At 39.1% G+C, this 23,691-nt stretch overlaps 1 protein-coding gene across 14 annotated transcripts in view; it reads right to left on the bottom strand.

Annotated features, from left to right (window-relative positions):
• Positions 1-12,494, bottom strand: part of MAPK8 (mitogen-activated protein kinase 8) — a 47,811-nt gene extending 35,317 nt beyond the window's left edge. For 6 of the 14 annotated variants that reach the window (XM_062001782.1, XM_062001775.1, XM_062001774.1 and 3 more), the window contains exon 1: positions 12,379-12,494. The gene's annotated coding sequence lies outside the window, so the exon portion shown is untranslated. Of the gene's footprint in view, positions 1-43; positions 197-11,955; positions 12,110-12,341 lie in introns of all 14 variants that reach the window. The other 8 variants (XM_062001780.1, XM_062001776.1, XM_062001779.1 and 5 more) reach the window with 7 other exon arrangements.
• Positions 12,495-23,691: the final 11,197 nt, after the last annotated feature.

Raw genomic sequence — 23,691 nt, 5'->3', positions numbered from 1 at the left:
TACATCCAAACACAGAGAAAGCTGCAAAACCAATTCCTCTTACCGAAGACTGTTCCAGCTGAACCATTTCCTATCACTTCTGGGCCAGTTGGCATGGACAGAACCACCAAAGCTCCAACAGCAGTTTCACACACTGCTCCCCGTGGAACACAGGCGAAGCCAACATGTCCGCTTCACATCACATCTTCCTCAGAAGCTGAAAGCATGCATGCATGCAAACTAAGTACCAAAAAGCAATATTTTATGAAGTGATTTAAGAAAACACTGCTCCTGAACAGGGGTCTGCAGCATCAACTTCAAATGCCAAATTGGCATTCACAACTTTTGAGTACCATCTATATAACAATCAATATTAAAAGGCTACACACATTTCTAAAGAGAATTCTCAATATTGTGAAACATCTCTTACAAAATATCCAAAATAAGTCAATCAATATAATTTCTGTTGCTTCTAAAACCTGTGCTTTGTTTATTATTGAATCAAATGCAGCTGACAACTGAATTCTTCACAGTCAGATAAACACATCACATACCTTACACAAGCAGGAAAATGAAGAACCAGTACCAAATGCACATGCAGAGTAAATTATTCACAACTGACATAAGCTTTGCAGTGATTCTCTTTTCAAAACTGACATTTTTCTCATTTTTAACAATAAAGCTCTTACTGGGAGGATTTTACTTAATGCACCTCTGTTTCTCTGCACTCTTAAAATATTGTCACATAATGCCAGTATACAAGCTACAGCCCTTTCACTGCAAAATACACTAGCTTATAGTATTCATAAAGTGTTAAGGTATTGTCTGTTAATGGCACAGGAGCAATAAAAGAGATTACCATGAAGCACAGGAAAAAAAAAAAAAAAAATCAGATGGGACTGCATGTTTCTATTTATCTTCCACACACTCATATTGCCTGAAACAGTCAGATAACTGACCTCATCTCTGGCACTTTTAGTGCTACTCAATTTTATCTCCCATTTACAGCAGTCACTAAAGCAGCTGGTCACAGAAGAAAACTATAATTTCGGCCCTGCCTGGCAAATAGGTAAAACACACATTATGAACACCAGCAGCTACAATTTCTTAACATAGTAAGCTGAAGTAAAACAAAATTTAGGTTCAGAAAACAAAAGAATGAAAAGATAAGTCAAAATATTTAGCATGGTCTAAAAATCAGACTTCTAGTAGCCTGAAGGCAAAGAAAGAAAGAAGTGTCAGTGAATGTATGCTATTCAGATGTGAAAATTTGTGCTTGCTTATCTACCATTCCTTCAGTCAACTCCTCCAAGGAACAGGAAAGCCTGGGAGATGAAACCTGACACTTCTTCATCTGTGAATATCAAACACTTGGGTGCTACCCTGATTTCTGGGTTTCTGGAATATATTTTTTAAAAAGGTATATATTCTGAACATGAAGCAATCTGTAGAGAAAGCCACCCATATAAACATTTAAATCATCCTGAAAACTGTAAAGAAATTTAAGATCTACCCAAAATCTGTACAAGCCTTAACAAGTTGATTTTGGTGACACTCAAATAACCCCTGGTTATCCAAATTAGAAACATGTCAGCAGCAACATCCAACCTCCCAGCACTTCTCATGGTCAAGTCAATTTCTCTAAGACAACCAGTAAGTCAACATAGGCACCCTGAAATACCAGTACATCCTCCCTGGAAAGTCTTCATCTGTAGCCAATAGCACTTATTTAACTGACATATCTTCATCAAGCCATAAATCATTTCTGATTTTGTTTATTACAATGACACTCTGCCACTATATCATTTTCTGCACTATAAGTTTTCCAGGTTTTTTTCCAGGGTGATAAAGATGTATAAGACAGAGATCAACACAGCAGATTGCACAGCAAAATGATGTATTTGTAATAGAATATACTGCACAGTTTCTCTATTCTTAAACACTATTTTTAAGAAGTGAAAGACATCAGCAGAGATTCTTTAAGATAAATATCTTTCTTCCTCTTTAAAATAGGTTTTATATTCATATACTGGTAGGATGTAGATGAAGAGGCAGACAGGCTGCAGCACACAATAATAAATAGCCTATAAACTCACATCCCTAACCCTGAAGATTCTCACCCTACCTTTTCTCTCATTTTTTGTATTGATTCCTCAACTGTGACTTTAATTAAACACACACACAAAAATTAATAGGTAGCATTTTCTAGAACAAGCATTATCAGAATTATCAGCATTCTCAGATGCTACATCTACCAAAAAAAAAAGTATCACTGCAAACACTCTGCCATGCTGCACTTCATAGAGGAGTATCTGCATCTTCTTCAGTGTAGTGTCACATAAAGCTCCACTACAGATGGTTCCACAATGAATCCTATTATCACAATACATGAAGCAAACACTTTGCCAACTGTCTCTTGCAGGTCAGTTTTACCACAGAAATCATAAACTGGAATGGCTACATCAAAAGAAAACTTGTGTAATTCTACAGTTTGGCAAAGAAGCTGTTATGATAGCAGATTAAAAGACTATTCTTAGCAAAACTCTCTTTTTCAGAAATAATAGGATAAGGCAAAGATCTTCCAAACTCTTAATCCTTTCTAAAATAAAAGACTATACAAAAGGACAGTAAATGGAGAGAAAACAAAGGTAGATGTTTTTTTAAAGGCTTAAAATATTCAGGTTTCTGGCAGGGAATTACTTGTAACTTCAATTTATTTTTCCATACAATGTTCTTAAAATTTGAAGTCATTGAAAATTCAGTGAAGCAGGACTTCAAAAAGCTGCCCCATTTTACCTGCATCAGAAATGCAATCTGAATGCATGCTGCTGGGCCCACTTAAATCATAATCCTGCCAAACAACTGGGACTACCGCATTCAAGGATATGCTATTCCATATCACTTTATATACCTCCTCCCTTTTATACAGAATAACTTGTCATGGCCCACTTAACTTGCTTAGGATCCTGAAAAAGCCTAGCTATATGTGAACTTGAAATTCACAAGGGAATAAACTATGAGCCTTGGTACTATACTGTTTCAGTTAACTACCTAAGGGATTGTTAATTCCAACCATAAAATAAAAGTTTGCCTGCATACACCAGTCCTCTGCTCATCCAATGTCTGCTGGCAAAGTAGCAATATAGAATAAATAAGCAGAACATCATCAAAGGAAATCAGTAACTATGACTGAGAGTACTTTAATAAGATCTGCACAAAGTTAGACATGAAATCGCATTCCAGGATTACTCTGGAGTCAGAGGAAATACTTGTTCTTTAGCTTCTTCTTGTAGGGGAAGACAAAGCATACAGAAGCTATATGTTTCAGCAGAAGAAATAGATCAAAAGAATGTACAATTCTTTTAAAGGGCACAAGCAAACAGAAGATATTAAGTGACCTAAAATACTCTTTAAACATCAGTGAGAAAGAGGACAATAGCTACAGGACATTAGAGGAAGCAAGGAGCTGCATAATAGCTGGGAAAAAAAGAAACTCATAATGTTTTAAAACTACATTTAAGAATCACAGCAATAGTTGCACAAAAAAAAAAACCCACCAAACTTAAAGTCCCAGTTACAAAAACTTAAGAATCCAATTATAATTGTGCTACTTCCACTAATTCATGCATTTATCTGTCAAGTAAAAGCAGATAAATGTGCTAAGAAATCCTGTCTATAGTATTTGGCATAAAACACCTCAATGTAATGAGAACTTCAGAATGGAACAAAAAACTCTGAAACATATTACAACCTCAGCACTGACAATTCCTTCAGAGATACCTCCTGTAATGCAGTACATCACTTTGCACAAGTATTTACTGGAAGTGGGGTGGGAAGGAAGGCCATACATTCAAAAAAGATTTCACTTTCCAGGTACCTTGTAGGAAACCATGTCAATCTACAGGACCCATTATTAAAGGCAATAGATCCTGTTCTGTTGTCCCATTCCTCTTAGGAGTACTGCCTGATGCTCTGTCCCAGAAAAAAAAAATACCCAAGATAGGAAGTTTGAGAACTCCTATTCTTTAAACATGAACAAAAAACCCTTCAGAAGCATAGCTGTGCATGGTATCTTAGTGCTAGTGGCTATGCCCACAAAGAGTTGTGATAAGAAATTTTGTGAAGAAAACTACAAAGAATTTCAAATAAATTAAAAGAGAGGGAGAATAAAGTAGCTCTAGTCACAGAAATATTTTCTGATTTCCCCAAAATGCCATACTAATATTAACAAACCCCATTTTTAGAAACTGAACTGTCTTCTTTACCCCCCATCTTGCCATGTGGCAGAAGAATCGTGTAATGCTTCAATGTAAAAACAGCAAAAAAACCCACATCCCTAACTACTGTTCAATGAAAGTCACTCATTGTTGGAACACACACTTCACTGCTCATTGAATGAGCCACTGCTACACACAAGGACCTTCCTGTTACTGTGTATCTCCTGAGTATCCACTTTTAGCACTAAGACAAGTGAATCTAGCCCACTTTTTAATAAAGCTTTTCAGGATACCATGGTACTACCCTTCCACCTCTGAAGGTGACCAGGATATTTCTCACCATTCAAAATAGAACATTTACACAGCAAACCATTGAGAGTTTATCAAGATCTATGCTGACTGGAATGTCAACAATAGCACTCATTTTTACTATTTCCATAGTAAAATTTGAAATTAGGATTATATGCTCAAAACTACGTTTGTACTTTTACACCTCAGATCCTGCAAGTAACCATCATAAGTACCGTTAATCTTGCTCCGACGTAATCTTAGGCATTAAAGCTATTAAACAACACATCCAATGCTTACAAGGATATGCCATCTTCAACACATGATTTCCTACACTATCTTAAATCACACATCAGCAGATGTATTCACATACTTAAATATATAAAGGTCCAAATCCCAGGACAGCTGCTTTGCTAAGATATAAAGCAGCCACTTTCATCTGCTGACCAAACTTTCCTTAGGGTTTCTGCTTAACTTTACTAAAGGGACAAACACATTAGTATTAATAGATACAGATGAACTGCAGGATGCTGTCTTCTCAAGGCCAAACAAGCATTAAAGACAACAGTAGATAAAGATTTATAGATCTGCCATGGCTGCTGTTCTTTCTCTCAGCTATTACTCCTACCATCTCTCTGTAGTTATGAACTGCTATTGTGATCAATTGGAAATCAGAGCTGGTTTACTCCATGAAGCCACTTCCTGGAGTAACCAGGCTCCAGCTAAAAGTAAGAACTGTCATCCACCCAGCAGAAGATCAAAGCCTTGCAACAGCAGCTGCCAACACACTCCTCCACTACAGAAAGCAAGAGCTGGCAAACTTGAGCTGGCTACCAGGCTGCTTACTGGAGGCTGTCAATTTGGAGCTTGGTTTTTATGTTCATCAGTGATGATAAGCATGATAGGTACCATAACCTTTTCCCTTTTATGCTAGCCTGCAAGCACTTCTGGCCCAGTCAGATGGAAAGTTCAATGCAGGGCAGAAAAATGCCAGTATTACCATCAGTAGGCTTGAATGAAGATGCTTATCACATTTCATTACTTTTCTCTTCAAAACTTTTAACACAATTCTGAGCAGCCCTGTTTATCTACATCACTGTGCCTTTGTTTTGTCAATTTCCTCAAGCTACTTTAAAAATAATTAAAAAACCCCCCAAAACCTGTAAACAGTAAAATCATAATATGGCTTGAAACCAATCTCTAGAGATCATCTATCTGTTTAAAACAGGTAGAACTTCAAATCTGTATTCCTATCAGGCTGCTCCGGATCCTATCGAATCAAAAGTCTCAGTGGATGAGAAATCTCCACGGGATTCCATGGCTTCTCCAGATCCCATGCATCCAGACATTCTCTTCATGTCCTATTAAAATTTTTATTCTTATGTCTTGTGACCCTTGACTCATTTTTTTTTCATTTTACATTGCTGAAGGGGAAGTGGCTCCATCATCTCTATAATCCCTTGCTTAAAGATGGTTGAATAGCGATTACATTCTCCCCTAGCCTTCTCTTCCTCAGGTTGCAAACCCAGTTTCTCCTCCATCTTTAGGTGCTCCAATCCCCAACCATTAGGACAACTCAATGCTGGACTCCCTCCAGATTGTCCCTCTAACACAGGGTGTGTATATGGGACCTACAGCACAGCAGTGTGGCTGGAGTTTCACAGCTGCCTCACAGATGGGAATAGTTCCTTCCCTCTGTCTGCTGTTCAGGCTCTTTATAACACAGCCTAGAAGTAACTAGCCTAGAGGACTACACAGGCAACCCCTAGCTCCTTCTCAGCTTCTCATTTATCGAGATACTCAGGTACTCTTCTGTAAGAGCTGCTGCCCAGTCAGCAGCTCCCAGCAATCAGCAGCAGAACTGTTTCCATTTTAAGCATATGCATGCATATGGACATTCACACTTACAGAGCTGGGCAACTCCATGACTTTGAGATAACAGTGAGAAATATGATACCAAATGTTCATTCTTCTTATTTCACAACTAAAACACCAGACTGGAGACATATTAGGTTTTGTTCAGAAGACTAAGGTACAAGGTGTCTGAACGGACATAGGCTACAATGAGGGGAACATGAATTTTAGCCAGTTTGTAGTTAAATAAGTCAATATTGGGTTCAGATATTTTACTACCTGCTTTAAGACCTATAGTGAAAAAAAAAAGCTTGGTATAATGTCAATATAATTAAGAGATGGGAGGTTTTCAAGAAATTTGGGGGGGGTTGTGTTTTTTTTTTAGAATACTCAGAATCAATAATTACAGTGAATGGCTTTTTCAGCAACAGTGTAGAATATGTTTGGCTACTGTGTTTAAATGTACACACATATGAGCACATTTACAGTATTGCTTTGTTTGCAACACAAATGACCATTAAGTTAAAAGCATATTTTCTGCCAACCACCATTTTAACATTTATCTACATTATTCAACTGAGAATGATTAATAAGCATTCTGTCTATTCACATATCAAGCACCATTTATCCAACAATAAAATTGACAATATGGGCAATGACTATGAAGTTCAGTATAAAACTTATAGGCAATCAATTTGGACAGAAAAAGACGTGAGGATTAGATTTTAAGCAATTAGAGAAGAAAAAAATAAAGTTCAGAATAATTATGTTGCTATTAATTCTAAGCTTGGTATATCATGATCATTCACTCTTCACAATTCAAATAAAAACATGGGTCTTAGAAAATCTTACAAAAATATTTTACAAAATAAATAATAGTCAAAGTACCATATAAACAGCTGGCTGGGCAGTTCTCCACACTGATCTGAATAATCATCAGTAGTGGATCTCTCTCACAGCTTGACGTAGACAGCTCTAGTATCTTGGAGGAGTTCTCGCCCAAAGGCTTTGTACAATCCATAGCAGAAGCAAACTGCTATTCACTGTTGGCTGCATGATAAGCTCAAGTGTTCTTTATGCTACAGAATGGAAGAGCTTTCCAGCTCACAAGAGGAGGCTGCTACCTTGTGCTTGGCATGTTCCTTGAGCTCACATATCAAAACTTACATCAAGGAAATCTGAAGTTACATTTTAAAAGTATCTAGCAGTTCTAGTTGGCTTTGTTTTCATTTTCTGGGGCAATTTTTCAAATTCAAGTACTAATTCCCCTTAACTAAAGGTTATATCAGGCTTTAGTGGGTCTGGGATGGTAGTGATTTTCCACAGCAGCTCTTGCAGTGCTGTGCTTACTGTTGGCATCAATATTATGACTACTGCTCACACAGCACCAGGGCTGTCCCTCCAGCATTCCTTCCCCCACCTTCACCAATAGCTGTGGATGAGCACAATCTTGGGAGGGACCATGGCCAGAACAGCTGACCAAGGAGATATTCCATACCATATGACATCAGCTCAGTAATATAAACTGGGGGAGAAGAGCAGGAAGGGGAGGCAAGATTCATTTTTGGCCTTCCAAAAGCAAACACTACACGTACCAAAACCCTGCTTCTCGGGAGGTGGCCGGACATCACTGCTGATGGGAAGTAGAGAGTAACAGCTTTATCTGCTTTTTGCTTCGCTTCCCACGCACACAGCTTTGCTGTTTCTTTATTAAACTGCTTTTATCTCAACCCACGAGACTCATTTTCTCCCCTCCCTGGCTTGCCGAGGAGGTGGGGGACAGAGCGGTGTGGTGGGCACCTGGCATCCAGCCAGGGTCAAACTACCACACAGGCATAGCTACACATAATGCTATTTACTTCCCACACATTTCAAGTCTATGTATTGGCAGTGTATTCTACCCATGACCAAATCATCATGAATTCCTTAGCATCACCTTCAAAGTTTTCTAAGACTGTACAATTCTTTAAAATATACCCATTCACTAAGAAGGCTACAGCTTTGTCACAAGACAAACTTGTACAGGTGAATAGCACTAAAAATTCCACTGAGTATTTGGTAAATACAAACAAGTTAGGAAGCTACACAGTCACTGACATCTGCAGTCCCGTATTTCGAACAAGAGCTGGGACAGAAAAAAAAGAGTATTTTAAGTCTTCAGGAAAACAAGCTTGATATATTACTGAGATTTAGTAAACTGGGAAAAGCTATGGTAAAGGAAGCTTTGAACACTGAATTAAAAGCTGCCCCCATCAAGCACAACAGCCTAAAAGATAAACGTTACATATTTTTGAAGTGCCACAAAAGAGAAATGAGCTTTTGCATTCCTACATGTAAAATATTGTCCTCAAATAGTTAATATTTTCTTCTTCCCAAAGACAGTATTTAAAGAAAGCACAAAACAAACAGTTATCAGCATGGCAATGATGCATCTTCTGTCTCACCACCCTGCCTCCAAAAAGTTCATTTTATTTAAGGGCCCCTCTTGATACTACACACATGCTTTGAAACGATTAATACTGCTAGGTATGGAAGAGGATGTCCATCCAGAGAAAATTACTGACTCCTCACTTCTAGATCTACATTCATTACTGAATGGGTACTCATCCCTAATTCATCTTGGGCTCTACAATGCATTCAAGAACTGAAAATAAACATCTTGTTCAGAATGCATTTCAGTCACAGCAGCAGAACAACAGCAGTCTTCTTTAAAGCTCCTCAACATAAAAGAGGTGTGCCTATTTCCATCACTTTAGTCTCCCAGCAATCACTACTTGATCTGTGAATATCTTTGTGTATAGGCACGACTGGTAGCAATCCTACCTAAGCAGCCTCCTTGTCTTCCAACTTTGTAATGGCATAGCTGTTTTTTCAGACACATAGGGGAATCAAACAGGATGAAAACAGTCCAAGAGGAAGATCTTTTTTCTTTCAGCTGGATCGGTTAGCTCCTTGATCTATTTTGCCATGCAGTAGTTGGCAAGAAAGAAGAGCAGGTAAGAAATTGCTTAAGCAAGGCAGCCACTGAACAGGAAACTACAGTGAGATGTTATAGAAATATAGGCCCTTACATTTGCTCTGAAAACATGGACTTTATCAACAAAGTATCTTTCACTGACACTACAGTCACTATTAAAAACAATGTATTCAAAGTGATTATTGCTGTATTTTCAAACCAATATACATAATAATAGAGCAATAAATGCCTGTTTAAATATAGCTCAGCTTTTCATGAGGACAGCCAGAAAAAGTATCAAATTCCCATCTCCATTTAAACAAGGGGAGTCCTGAAAGATTTGTAAACTAAATGTTGGGATTCTTGAAGTAAAAATTGCTTTGCAGAACCCACGTCCAAACTGTCGTGAATTTCACAGCAAGTAAACAACGTAAGTAGTCGCAATTGGATTTTTAAAGAGCTTTCAAAAGCCAAGAATTCTTTCTGTTAACACAAACAGATGCCCGTTTCTGCTGGTTTTGAATTAAGGTGGGTTTTTTTTAAAAGGAAACATTTACAGCAATAAAATACATTTACCCTTTATTTAAAAACCTAGGATCAAAACCAGATTAGTCTAATTTCCAAAATGATACAGCAATGAACATTTTATATATATATATATATATATATATATAAATATATATATATATAAAAAATGTATAGTAAGACTGTCTATTCACAGACCACTTTTTTCCCCAATGGGGATGGGTAGGAAACGAAGAAATAGCACATCCTACTTTTCAGCAGACTATCAAGAAAAATACTTGCATTTGTCCAGAATACTGGAGCAGTCCTCAGAAATGAGGATCTGCATCTGAAAAATCAGCATCTTGTAAACAATACAGTCAAATACAAGTGAATTTTGAATACATGTTCAAATAATGTAGGCAGTTGAAGAAGTATTAGAATGAAAAAAAACACATACAAAGTGAACAAATCACCAAATAGCATTAGAATCTCCAATACTATCCCATTAGTTCATGGCTTACAAAAAAACAAAACAAACCCAAAGAAAACTCACAAAATAAACACGTAAATTCATTTCACTTAAGTAGGAGGAAGAAAATAAATTCAGTTGTTAAGATCTCCAAAAACTTGCTCATTCCCTAATATTTGCATAACAATTCACCACTATAACAAGTTTAACTAAAGTCTTTACAAAGGATGTTATATGTGCACACTTATATAGCCTTGGAGGAGGATTAGCAGTTAAAACACAAAAGACACACACAAAAGGCAACTGTACTTCTGCTTAAAACAAGCAGTCCAAAACTAAAGGGCTCAGAATCATATTAGATCATCTCACATTTCTGCCCTAGAAGTCTCCATGAAGTATATTGTAGACCACAAGACTACTCTGAATGCTCATACAAACCAGTGGTCCAAAAAGCTTGGGAAGTGCTGCACTGGAGGATACCATAAAAATTATTTTTTTAGACTGATGGTGAAGCCACTTCATACATTCTCTGCAACTTTGGATTAGCCTTGCTCAGCAGATGTTTCTCTCTCCCTTCCACTATCATTCTTTTGCCCAGTTGGCCTTGAAAACTGTCAAGATCTCACAGGCAGCCCTCACTTTGACTGGTTTCTGCATTAGCATCACATGTTCTGCAGAACTCCATACCTGCACTCGATCATCAAACTAGTCTAGGTTACACATCTTTGAAACAAGTGGGCAAAAAAGACAAGATGGCTGAGCCCCCCAGATTGAGATCAAAGCAGAGGACTGTTTGAAATTCAACTATTTTTATTAACTGCTATTAGGAAAATTAAGTTTCCCTTCATTATATACAAGGAATGCTCAAGTGAGTGAACTCACTTTGACAGTATCCTTAACAAGGTTTGGCCCAGTTTCTCTTGGTGGTCCATTTTAAACCATTTTCAAGTTACCTAATTTACTGATATACCTGCAAATAGATGAAGATGCACACCATATACTATTCTGCTCTAGAAGTGTATTTGTTGGCATCTAGAAGCGAGATGCAGACTCACATGACCTACAAAGACCATCACAGGTGAAGACTCCACACTTCTAAGTATAAGTACTCAGCTGCAAGGAGTAGGCTTGCTCAGTTTCACATGCCCTAGGGCAAATAACACTTTCCCATCAAGCATAACACCCTTTGTATTTATATTATTTTGCATTTATATTATTAGATATGCAAAAGCATGTAGGATTTCTCAATTGTCTGAAAGGCTTCATTCTGAAAGCCTGTTCTGTGTAACACTGCCATCCCAAAATATGCTATATGCTCAAAACCATTACTGTAGCTGTGGATGGGGTGGGAAATAAATAATCGAGTGGGATTTTTATTTGTGGGTTATTAGCAGTGCTCAGGTCAAACTTCACTGACAGAAGTACTCCAGATAGAAACACATTCAGAAACAGTGTTTGGGAGTAAAACTGCATGCTGTCAACGACATAGCGAAACCAAGAGGCAAAAGAAATTCTGCAAAGAGACAGATCACTCCTTTTGCAAAGAATAAAAGAATTTAAAGGCAAAAGACTCAAAGACACTGCCGGAGTCTTCCAAGCTCCTCTATCTGGAGCAGTTACATTATCCCAGAGGAGTATGTTTTGCTTTAAGAGGCGTTTTTAAGAGCAAGGTTATGGACGCTGACCACAGCGGTGGCTTGTTCACTCCCGCGGCTGCGTTCCCATCTCCTTGGCCGCAGGCCCTTCTCCCCCGAAGGCCGCGCACTCCGCGCTGGAAGGGCCCACCTGGGTGCCTCCGCTCCCAGGAGGAGGAGCCCCGCGTCGAGCCGCCTGCTCCTCCTGCCACACCAACAAAGAGGCCCCCGCCATTATCCCGCCGAGACAGCTCCAGCCCCGAGCAGACAAGGAAAGGTCACCGAACCGGAGAGCCCCGCATCGTTGCCCGCCTGCGGACCGGAGTATAGGCCGTCCCCGACTCCCTCCCCGCCGGCCGGAACGTAAACAAAGCGGCTGGGCCCAGGCCCGGCCCCGGCCCCCGCCCCCGCCGTCGGCTGCCCGCGCCCCGCCATACCCCGCGCCGCCGCGGCCCAGCCCGCGCCTCGCCTCACCGCACTGCTCCCGGAGGGCCGCGGCCCCCTCCGCGCTCACCGACTCCCGCCGCCACCGCCCACTCGGCCGCTGCGTGACGTGCCAGGACCAGAGCCCGCTCGCACCCCCGCCCGCCGCGGTTGCGGCTGCCCACCCCCCGCTCGCCCCGCCCCACGCTCGCCCCCGCTCGCCCCGCCCCACGCTCGCCCACGCTCGCCCCGCCCGCGGCCGGCGCTGCCCCTCACGGCAGCCGCGCCCCTTTCGAGAGACCCGCGGCTGCCGCGGTACCTCCTGACCCTGCGGAGGCGGCGGGGCTCTGCGAGTGCCTGCTTGGCACCAGCGGCGCGTTGGCTCCTCCGCAACCTCTTCTCTGGAGCAGTGCCGTTCCTGAATTACGCCTCTTCACCAGGCCTCCGTTCATGCTGGGGCTTTCATTGAAGATTGCATTTTGCGGATCGTTGCCTTCACGCTCTCCGCCAGAGCAGTCAACCGTTGCACTCTGGCATCATTTTTTCTGCTGCTTGAAGACATCTTGCACGCCCTTGGCAGCTCTCGGCGCCCTGTTGTGTGCTCGGCGTGCCAGCGCTTTATCTCAAGCGTTGTAACTTTTGTTGTTGTTGTTCTGCATCTGTTTTGGCGCTGGTTTCCCTCTAAATCTTCCGTGCTTCTTTGTGGGATTTTGAGTTATTCATTACCATTGCCTTTGGCTCTTGGCACCTGCCATGAGTGCTCTCTTTTTTTCTTTTTTCTTTTTTTCCCAAGAATGCACCTTTAGAGACAAGAGGAGGCCTCTCATAACCTTGAAGCCACGTCAATATGATTAAAGCAAGCCTTTGTATATTTTTACTGTTTACAAAAACACATGAAGTCTGTTAGTTAGGCACAGGGCACTGCAAAAAACGGACATTTCATTTTAGTTCATTGTCAAACATTTGAGCAGCCTATGCCACATTTTTGAAGATTCCAAAGATTACAGCAAGGTTGTTGCTGCCAACAGCTTCTCTCCATCTGCCATAAGCATGGCTTTTTACATAGTGAAGACAGTGCTTCATAATATTCCAGTTTTGCCCAATGTCTTGGTGTTAAATCTTCACTTGCTTAAAGCTTTCTACATACTTACTACACATATGCCCATTTTAGTGAGATCTCTGCACTCTCTGCCCTTAAAATTCTCAATTTAAGCTAGTTTGATTTCATTCTGTTTCTTAGAAGTGGTTCCTTTACAGATCCCCAGAGATATATATGATGTTTCCGTTATATCTGTACAAAAAAAAAAACCCCAAAATAAAACTATTGATCCGATTCTATCCCCTGTCCTCTTGAGCTGCCACTGGGTATTAAATATGTTTCTAAGACATACCTCCCACTTCACCTCTGACCATGTCTGTGGGACTGCCCCAGAACTGGGGGCAAGTTTTGTCTTTGAGGCTTTTTCTGGTGGCAGGATGTTAGATCACAGACAGACTTTGCATTCCCTTCCATATTTACATAGGCAAAAGGCAAAGCTCAGACGGCAGAAAGGGCAATATGAATCCCCAAAACACACTACATGCAAAATTTAATCATGTTTGTCTTCACTAACAGGTTAAACTACTCTGCTGATTTTGACTGATGCAGGGCATGGTCAGATGTTTCTTTCTGTTGGGAGATAGACCTCCAGAGTCAAACTCTGGCCTCCTCTGCACAGCAAGAACAGCCAGAATAACTTTATGTTTAGCCAGTTCAGTTACTTGTAACAAGACCCATGGCCTTGCAGGATCACTGGCGTGATTAACCCTTTTGGGAGAGTTACTGTTCCTGGTAATTCCATTTGAAGTAAGATTGCATTGAGATTTGCAAGGACAACAGTTCCTTTCAAGTATAAAATTATGTTTTACTTAGGATGCAGATTTGTCACATTTCTTTTTTGGGGCATAACCAAATTCTCATTAAGATTTTATAGTTTACAATGTTTACTCTTTTAAACAAAGATGTGTTTCTAAATAACTTTTTAAAACTGGTCCTCACATCCTTGTACACCATCAGCATCTAATGCATGTAGACCTGATAAGCATCAGAAATAATGATGCAAAAAATACACAAAACCCATCAGATTGGTGTTGCTGCAAAGCCTGATGAAGAAGCATTGCATATTTTAGTAGAGACTCCAAAATATGTAAAGATTTTATGAAGGGAATATGTGACGGGAAGATAAGAATTTCATACAATAAATTGCTACTTACCAGTATAATGGTTTAACAAGTAAAGATAATAGATAGGCTGTAAAGTTCCTGTACACTACGCAGAATTTTCAAGACATTGAAGTAATATCTAAGTAAGGGCAAAGGTTTCTTTGATTATGGGTGCAATCAATTTTTTCAAAACAAAAAAAAAAAAGTAGAATTCTGAGAATGTCACTGAGCATCACTATAGTATTGTTTCAAAACTGCTTTGCAGAGGTATTTTCTTACAAGGGTAATGGCTGTACTGATATATTGCACATGTCTGGGTGGAAACCGTTTTCTGGATTGTCCTGACTGATATACAAGAAAATACAAAATTTTTTGAAAATAAGCAGCTATTGAGTGTTTAATAAATATTTTTAATTGAAAAAGCTACAAGTTAAATCTGAATTATGTCAAAATACCACAAGCTTTCTCATTCCCATACATGGGTATACAAGTATGTTTATGAACATTATAATAAAATGTCTGGATTCATCAGTCATGAAATTACATTAAAACATAATTTTGTCATTTTTTAATATTTTCATTACATTCTTATCATGGTTTTAATATATTGATGTTTATAAACTGCAGAGCAAACAATTCAGGTTGAAACCTTTGAAGTCAAGACAATAGATCTGAGTATCTAACTCAAATTTTGATGTACAAAAATCAAAATGCCAACAATTAGAACATAATAACATAAAAAACCAGACCCAGAGACAGATGCAGTAGTCATTTTTGCCCATAAAACATCTATTCTAAAGAATAATTACTTTTGCAACAAAATGGATTAGTGTAATAAACGTAGTAACACAATGCACTTCAGCTGAGTGCAGCTGTAGTGAACAGATACAAGATGGTAATTGCTTAAACAATGGTAGCTGTTTTTCTAGTAAATATCTGAATATGCCTACAGTCATTTTTAAACAAGCTGCAAAGCGAAACAAGGCATGGGTCATAACTACAAGATATGAATATTTAGACAAATAGCTGTGCGTGTAAGTCTATCACTTATTTCAGATGTTTATAAGTCATCGTCACATAGGCAGCTACATACCCTGCAGCAATGAAAGAGACCCTCTGGAAATTAAACAAATTAACTAACCTTCCCCTCATTTTACTAATTATTTCATCAAGAAGAGATAATCAGGAATTCTGAATACTCAGAGGCCCCAGTTTGTCCACACTAGGGCTTAAGTCACAGCCAGGATCTACATCTATGTCCTTTTATGAAAGTAGGTTGCTAAATATTGTTTGCTAGGAGGAAACAATATGTGGAAAGAAAATCCAGACTTTGAAACATTTTAGAAAATTTTAGAAGTAATACAACTGTTTACGTGAAATAAACATAGCAGTATGTACAAAGAAAAGTGAACCAAGAATAACAGATTCTAATTCTTGATAAATATAGCTGATGTTAAAATATTTCGTTTTATTAAAGAATTAGAGAAAACAAGAACCTTATAAAAGAAACATTGTAACTGCTAATTTATTTATAATGTCTTGAATACAGTATGAAAACAAGTAACTAGCTGGAGGGACCTGTAGTCCCTTTTTGAATGGAATGAGAATGTAGTTCAGCAGTTGCCAAATACTGTTTTACAGTTGAATTCTGATTGTTAGCAAGTAGTCCTCAACTGAGGTGAATACTTTTTTTTAATAAATCGAGCACCTGCTGACTTGAGCAACAGTTAACGGAAGGCAAGCAGCCACCATGGGGCACCATGGGACAGGTTATAGCTGGAAACACCAAGGTGAGGCTGTGTTCATGGATAAGGGAGGCTGAAGCTCAGTGAAAATGACATTTCTGCATGTTGAGTTATCCAAAATGTCTTTAGTACTATTAACCCTCTTCTCTGCTGATCCTGCAAAGTTCCTTCTGAGCTGCCATAATTTCATGTACAGCAAGTTTATATTAATATGTATATCGAGTAAAGTATATATGAATACCAAAGTGAAGTATATACAATCATTAGTGTAGTGATTTGGCCCAGCTAGCACAGAAGCACCACCACAGTCTCTTGCTCGGTGCCCCCATTTACCCCCACCCTTGTTAGGATGGCAGAGGCTCCAGCAAAATAAGAGGAAAAAGATAAGCAAGGTTGTTGTGGATTAAGACAAGGGCAGGGAGGGCTCGCTGCCAATTACGGTTCCGGGCAAAACAGACTCCAGTACTCAACTTAGAGAGGAAAGTAGGAAAGTTTATTTGACAAGAAACAGAACGGAATAAAAGCAAAAAGGGAGTAGGATGATGAGAAAATTACAACCAGCACTTTAAGGTCTCCCTCCCCCATCCCTCCTTTCTTCCCTGGCCCAGCTCACTGCTCTCAATATCTCTACCTCGTCCCTCCTCAACAGCTCAGGGGGGCAGGGAATGGGGCATGTGGTCAGTCTCTCACAGATGGGCTCTGCTGCTTCTGTCTTCTCTGATGAGGATGACTCCTGACATTCTTCCCCTGCTCCAACATGGGGTTCCTCCCCCAGGACACAGTCTTTAATGAACTTCTCTGGTGTGGGTTCTTCCCCACAGTTGCAGCTTCTGTCGATACAGAGTCCCTCACACGGGACACAGTCCTTGGTGAATTACTTTGGTGTGGATTCTTTGCCATGGTTGCAGTTTCTGCAGTTACAGGGTCCCTCTCCCTGGACAAGGCCTCTTCTGGGCATAAGTTTAATGAGCTACTTTGTTGTGGGCTCCTTCCCACAGTTACAACTGTGGATATTGGGTCCCTTCCTCGGGACATGGCCTGCTCCGGCCATAGATTTAAAGAAGAAAATCACTGCCCCTGGCTTGGGGTCTGTAGTGAAGCGATTGGGTCCCTCCCACAAGACACGACCTCCTCCAGCCATAGTCACTGTCCCTGGCTTGAGGCCTTTAATGAAGTGAATCACTGCCCCTGGTCTGGGGCCAGCTTTAGCAAAATGAGTCTCTGCCCCTGATACAGGGTCATTATCAAAATGAGTCTCTACCACTGATGTGGGATCTTTAAAGAAATGCAAATAAATCTCAGCTTCACCAGTTCTCTCCATAGAATGCAGGGGAGCCTCTGCTCCAGCACACCTCCTCCTCTCTTTCATCACTGACCTTGGAGTCTGCATGGTTGTTTCTCTCACTCTTCCTACTCCTTGCACCACCACCGGCCAGAAGAAAGAAGAAGGGCCAGAAGAAGGAAGAAACAGGAAGAAGAAGGAGGAAGAAATCTCCTCTTCTAGTTTCTTCTTAAAAAGTGATGGTGGAGGTGTCTAATTGGCTCAGCCTCAGAAGTGGGTCTGGCTCAGAGCTGGGGAGAGCTTAAATCAATTACTTACAGGAGCCATGTTTACAGCCACTTCTCCCTTACCAGAAAAGACTGTCATGGCAAACCATAACAATTAGACATATTCAGTCAACTGGAAATTGAAGAGACAAATGTCATTTCACTGTCACGAAACTATTCATAGTATCACATGCTTCATATTTCTGTACACTGATATCAACATAGGGTAGGGTGCTTTATTTATAGTACTCCTCAATTGGAATTTTACACGGGTCAATTCAGGAAAAGTTCTTGGGGTTTGGTATTATCTGAGAATATTAGACAGTGGATTCACTGGATTGGATTGTGGCAGTATATTCTACCTAAGTCAAGTTGTGATTTCTTTACTGGGGAAAGATTGATTGTAAATGTGTGCAGCTTTTCTGCACATAGGGTCTTAGTTCAGCAATTTACCAAACATACTTCTCATGTATACCTGTACCCCACTTTTCTCTTTCTAAATTGTGTACTGACATGCTTGATCTACCTTCCTATACCCTTATCAGTGAAGACTTTGGATTTGAGTTTCCAAGAATAATTCCAGAGAAATGGCAAAAGACAGTTCCAGGATTCAGAACAAGGCCATAGGGACTTGGCCCTATATATAAATCAGCTATTTCTCTCTTGTCATTATAAGGTGAATAAAGTTGGAAAACACCCTGTACCATTGTTTGTTCATAGTTTCTGCTCCATGGGACCATTCAAAGTTGACCTAAATTTAGTGACCTTACACTGAACAACACCACTGATGCCTCTGGTATTTAATTCAGCAGTTAGTGAAGGCAAACTTTCAGTTATGTTCTCCCCAACTAGCATCCAATGTTTTTAGCCCTAAACTTGTTCAATGCATCTTTCTGGTCAAAAGGAAGACTTACTAGGAGTGCACCAATTTTTGTCAGAGTGTTTTAATTTCAGCTTCTAAATTCTAACACCTCTCCCACATTTGATAATGTGTCATATATTTTCTCTAAAAAGAGCTAGAAATGACTGTATTTCAAATTAAATTGATTGACATCAATTTCCCTGTCTAAATGTCAATTGAATCTAGTATTCCATGTAATGACCCCAATATAAAACTTAATAACTTCCGAATATAAATTTGAAAAACAACTGTGGGGACTGTGAGCTGAATGGTAGGTAGAGAAATACAGACAACTTAGCTTTATCTCTCTTGACTTGGCATTTTGAAGGTAATTAATAGTGTATGCTATGCCTATACTCCACAATGTCATCACTTAGCAGTAAGCAAAGACTTGGTGAAGCTTTGCCTCTTTGTGCTAGTTCAGTGCCTGCACACTTTTCTGCATTGTACATAACTACTCTGTGAGTACTTATGTACCCTCATTTTAGGATTTTGGAATTAAGATATATTTTTATCAAGTTTCATATCTGAAACCTGTATGCAGGTTTCATTGTGGTGGCCAAGAGAGAAAAAAGGATTTTATTTTTTTTCCTTGTAACCAGTATCCATGTCATTGCTGGGTAAAATAGTTATTTTTAGTGAAATCATATATGGAGTGTAAACATGGAATTCCATCATCATATTCAAGAAACATTTAAAGAAGTTTCACTCTTTCTTTCCTCCGATTAATGACCTGAATTTGCAATTCTTAGTTAGAGAGTAACTCACATTACAGAGGACATTTGACATTAAACAGTATCAGTTTGTATTTTATATCATGTATTATCATGGATTACTTGCTTCATAGCCTCTCTTCTTATATCCTAGAAAAATGCACTGAAGGATATATCACAGGAATATTGCCACTCATTGGATTACTTATGAGATCAGCAGAGCTGCAATCAGGTGTCACAAACATGAGTTATTTGTCCAGTCGTGTTTTGTTGCCTCGCATCACAGCTCAAAAGCATTATAAGAAATAAAAGCAAATTAAAAAGATTGTATTAAAAGTGATATTTGAATTGAGTTTCACCATTTATAGGATTTTCTAAAGATCTAGAGCCTCTCAGGGATTTGACCCAACATTTGCCAACTGTATTCTTAACAAAAACCTGTTATTGTCACCAGTGGCAGGTAAGGTACATTGGCTTCCTGCTCCCTTCAAACAAAAATTTAAAAACAAATGCCAAAATACCTCCACTGTCAGCTTAGTGTTTGGGATTTTAAAATTAATTTAGGAATTATTTCTTAGAGGGAAACAGGCTATTTAGATATGTTTGTTCAACTGTTAATTTGAAATTATTTTCCTTACATAGATCCTTTCTTTGTATCTTTTTTACATATTGGCCTCTTCTTTTTCTTCAAAAATGAGATCAGAGCTACACAAATCAGACCTGATTCTTGTGAAGATACTGCTGTGAAATACCCATGACAGCAAAGACCAGAACAAGAGCATAGGCTCACATCCCTATATTACTTTGCTAAGCTAAATATAGATGATGAGATGAATTCAAATCTACTTAGAAACCATTATGGAAATAAAACTTTAATTTGTTTGTATAGTGGATATCGGGATTCTGCATGGCAATTTACTATCAGCGGAAGTGGTTAGGTCCTATTTTATTACTTGAGCAGACTTAAAACAAAAAGAGAGGTTTCCTGCTTTTTTTCTGAAGGCTCCAGTGATTAACATTTAGCTCTGACAGCTCAAGCAGTTTATAATCCACTCCATGGGACTCTGAACTAAAACTAGTTAAAACTTAATAGAAGCACTGTGAATCTTCTCTGTTTGACAGAAACCCCTTGTTTGACCTGCGGTTGTAGTTTTGACAGCCTGCTTGTACCACCATCAGGTGAGATGTAAATAATATTCCTCAGCTTTATGTAAACTTTAAGAGCTTCCCACACTTCAGCTTCTGTGGGATGAAAAGGCATTAATGTCAGAGAATAATTGGATTCTAACTCTTGCTAGTTCTCAGAAAGCTGGATGGAACATAAGGGAGATCCTAAGCCTCCATCCAGTAGTTCCATCACTGGGATAAAGAGCCTTTCATCTTGTTAACCTTCTTTCATAGTGATCTAGTTATATAAACTTTGCCACAATTACATACATGTTATGTGTATACAGTAAGGATTCAATGGATGAATAGAATGTACTCAAGTGAAGCTCTCATACTCCCTGTTTTGAGTTTATGAGTCTGAAATACTACTTTGGTTCAGACCAAGGTGATGTGAATACTTTTCTAAAATGTCTGTTTTCAGTGACTGTTTAGAATAGAGGAGGAACCATGGGTGAGAAATTGGTTTCACAAATCTGGAACTGTTACTTACACCAACAGAACTACCACAGGTTTGCTTTGGGCCCATGATTTTATGAGAAAAAAAATGATTGAGTATTTTCTTAAACCAATGGAGCATAAAATATCCAGGAACTTTGATTAACTAATCAAATTAACATTTCTACCTGATTTAATAGGAGCATATTCACACAACACGTTATTGCTAGCAAAATGATTCAAGAAGCCACACACCCTATTAACTCCACAAACAGCATTATGCACACATCCACTTAAATCAAATCTGGTAGCTACAAATGCACCACTATAAATAACTTCCTATCTCCTCCCCACTCATTACCTGGGGAAAGAACAGCCACAAACTTCTGTGTTGTTTTTCTACTGATAGTATGACCGTATTGGATAATCAGACTGAATACATGCCAAGGTGCATCAATATTCAGACTTTCTTTTTATCAGCAGCTTTCTGCTGATGTGTTGGTATTTGGATTTGTGGATCCAAAAAAATGAAGAGTAGTATCAGTCCTAGTGAACACAGGAAAATGGTCAACAAATAGTTCTGTTGCACAGTTGATAAGATTTATCAGGAAATGTTGGCTTGCCAATTCCAAAATGTTCTGTTCGAGACATCTCAGATATAGGACTTTTCTACCTAGTTTTATTCTTGCCTACATTACTGGTAGACTGCCCCTCAGATCAGATTTATGGCTTCTGGACCAAGGTGCAATTTAGAAAATAAATAAATTTATTTTGCTGCTATAAAGAACAGGGACCAGAGAAGGAATATACAAAGATGGGTGATATGTCTAGTGTAAGAATTCAGCAAAATGTTTTTCAGTGACATTTTGGATAACACAACATTGTGTTTTTCAGTGTCAGAGGAGAGAGAGCAGCAATTTAGATGATGAAAGCCTGAATAAATTTTGTTTAAAGCGATGAAAACCATCATAGCTTACAAATTTTATTCAAAGGCACGTGTCAAGATCCAGATACAGTGGAAGGGTTAACCCAGGAAGAAGACCTGAAACCCAGAATATAGTCTAGGAATAACAGTGGCATCATTCACAGTGACTAAGAAAGGGAAAAGGAGGGAGAAATACCGAAATAAGAGGGCTTTTTCTTTTACTGTGTTAAATTTAAATGACTATTTGCATGAAGTTAGGCAAAGAGAAACAATCCAAGGTATTCTTTTAGACATGAAGAGAAAAAATTACCGTGAAAACCTCTATGAAGCACTAGCCTATAAATTGTCACTGAAATTCTGTTTGCAAATCATATTGCTCAGGGACAAATTATAGGGAGAGTGAACAAATGTAGCTTTGTGGAATGTTTGTACAAAGCTGGAGAGAGAAAGTGAAGGATCCTCCAAGTACTTCCTAGAACAAGAGCAGAGACAGTCTCACAGGACAAAGAAGGATAAGACATGAAGAATATCACTGAGAGCCAGCTGATAAACAATATGAAGATCTACAGTAATGATGAATTCAGCTTCTGATGGTAAAATAATCTTAACTTGCATCTACCATAGACACGGACAGCAAAAGAGATGGCTGCCTGCCATGAATATTTTCTCCTTGTAGCTTTTGACCTTTTTCAGCATATCTTATTTTCTGCTGTGCCACCCCATTTTTTTAGGATCTTATTTAAAAAAAAATACTATTTACTCTCTCTGGATACTAACAATATCATAAAAGTGGATATTTACAATTGCAATACATAACATACAGTTTGATAATTTCTTTTTTTACTACCTTTTTTTTAACACTTGGAAGTAAATAAATTAATTCAGACTTTTGGAGGCAGAGAGACTTCTGTTTAACTCAAACCAGAAGAAAGCTGTTTTCAAGATAAAGGAATAAAATAGAATGCCAAGAGAAACAAGTGGAGAGAATAGAGGAACAGTTCATGTGAAGAGCTTATTCAATAAGTCTAATAGAACCTTCTTTGGTTTGGTAGGGTTTTTTTTCTTCACTTTCTTATGTCCAGCTTACAGTTGTGAAGCAGTGTCCCACAAACTCCCTTTGCCCTGCTCTGAGCAAAGCTGCACTCTGCAATAATTAACCAGAATCTTTCAGGTTGAGCCATATTAAAAACATAATCAAATTCCTTTCTTTCAGTTGTGGGGTTTTTTTTCTGCTAGACGGATCCATCAAAGTCTTTTCCACATTGTTTATTGAGACTGAAGGATTTTACTGCTCATAAAAGATACACTCATGCTCTTAGACCATCAGACTCTGCTTCGGTGTACTGATTCTCTCTGGATTGGCAAGGGGCTGAAAGTGACATCAGTCTACAAGGCTTTAGATTTAATGCTCCCATGTGCGTCAGGTAATCCAATTGAGTTCTTATATGTTGATGGACCCAGAGATTTATATTGAGTCACTTCCAAAAAGCTGACTCTTATTACCTGGTGGGTGAACTACAAAAAAAAAAAAGGAAGGAGTGTAAACAGCCTCAGCAGATATGACGTTGCCCTCAACTTCAAACCAGGAGCTGCTAGGCTTGGCTTGCAAGCAAGGGAAGGAACTTGCGTAGCCACTTGTGCTTAGTTACAAGATATAAACAAAGCAGTGCAAAGAGAGAAGAAAAAGAGAGAGAGAAAGAAAAAGATAGAAGGAAAGAAGGACAGGGA

The sequence above is a fragment of the Colius striatus genome, chromosome 8 (genome assembly GCF_028858725.1).
Source record: "Colius striatus isolate bColStr4 chromosome 8, bColStr4.1.hap1, whole genome shotgun sequence".
NCBI classification, from domain to species: Eukaryota; Metazoa; Chordata; class Aves; order Coliiformes; family Coliidae; genus Colius; species Colius striatus.
The sequence above is the reverse complement of the archived record's forward strand: the minus strand, read 5'-3'. Positions and strand labels throughout refer to the sequence as shown.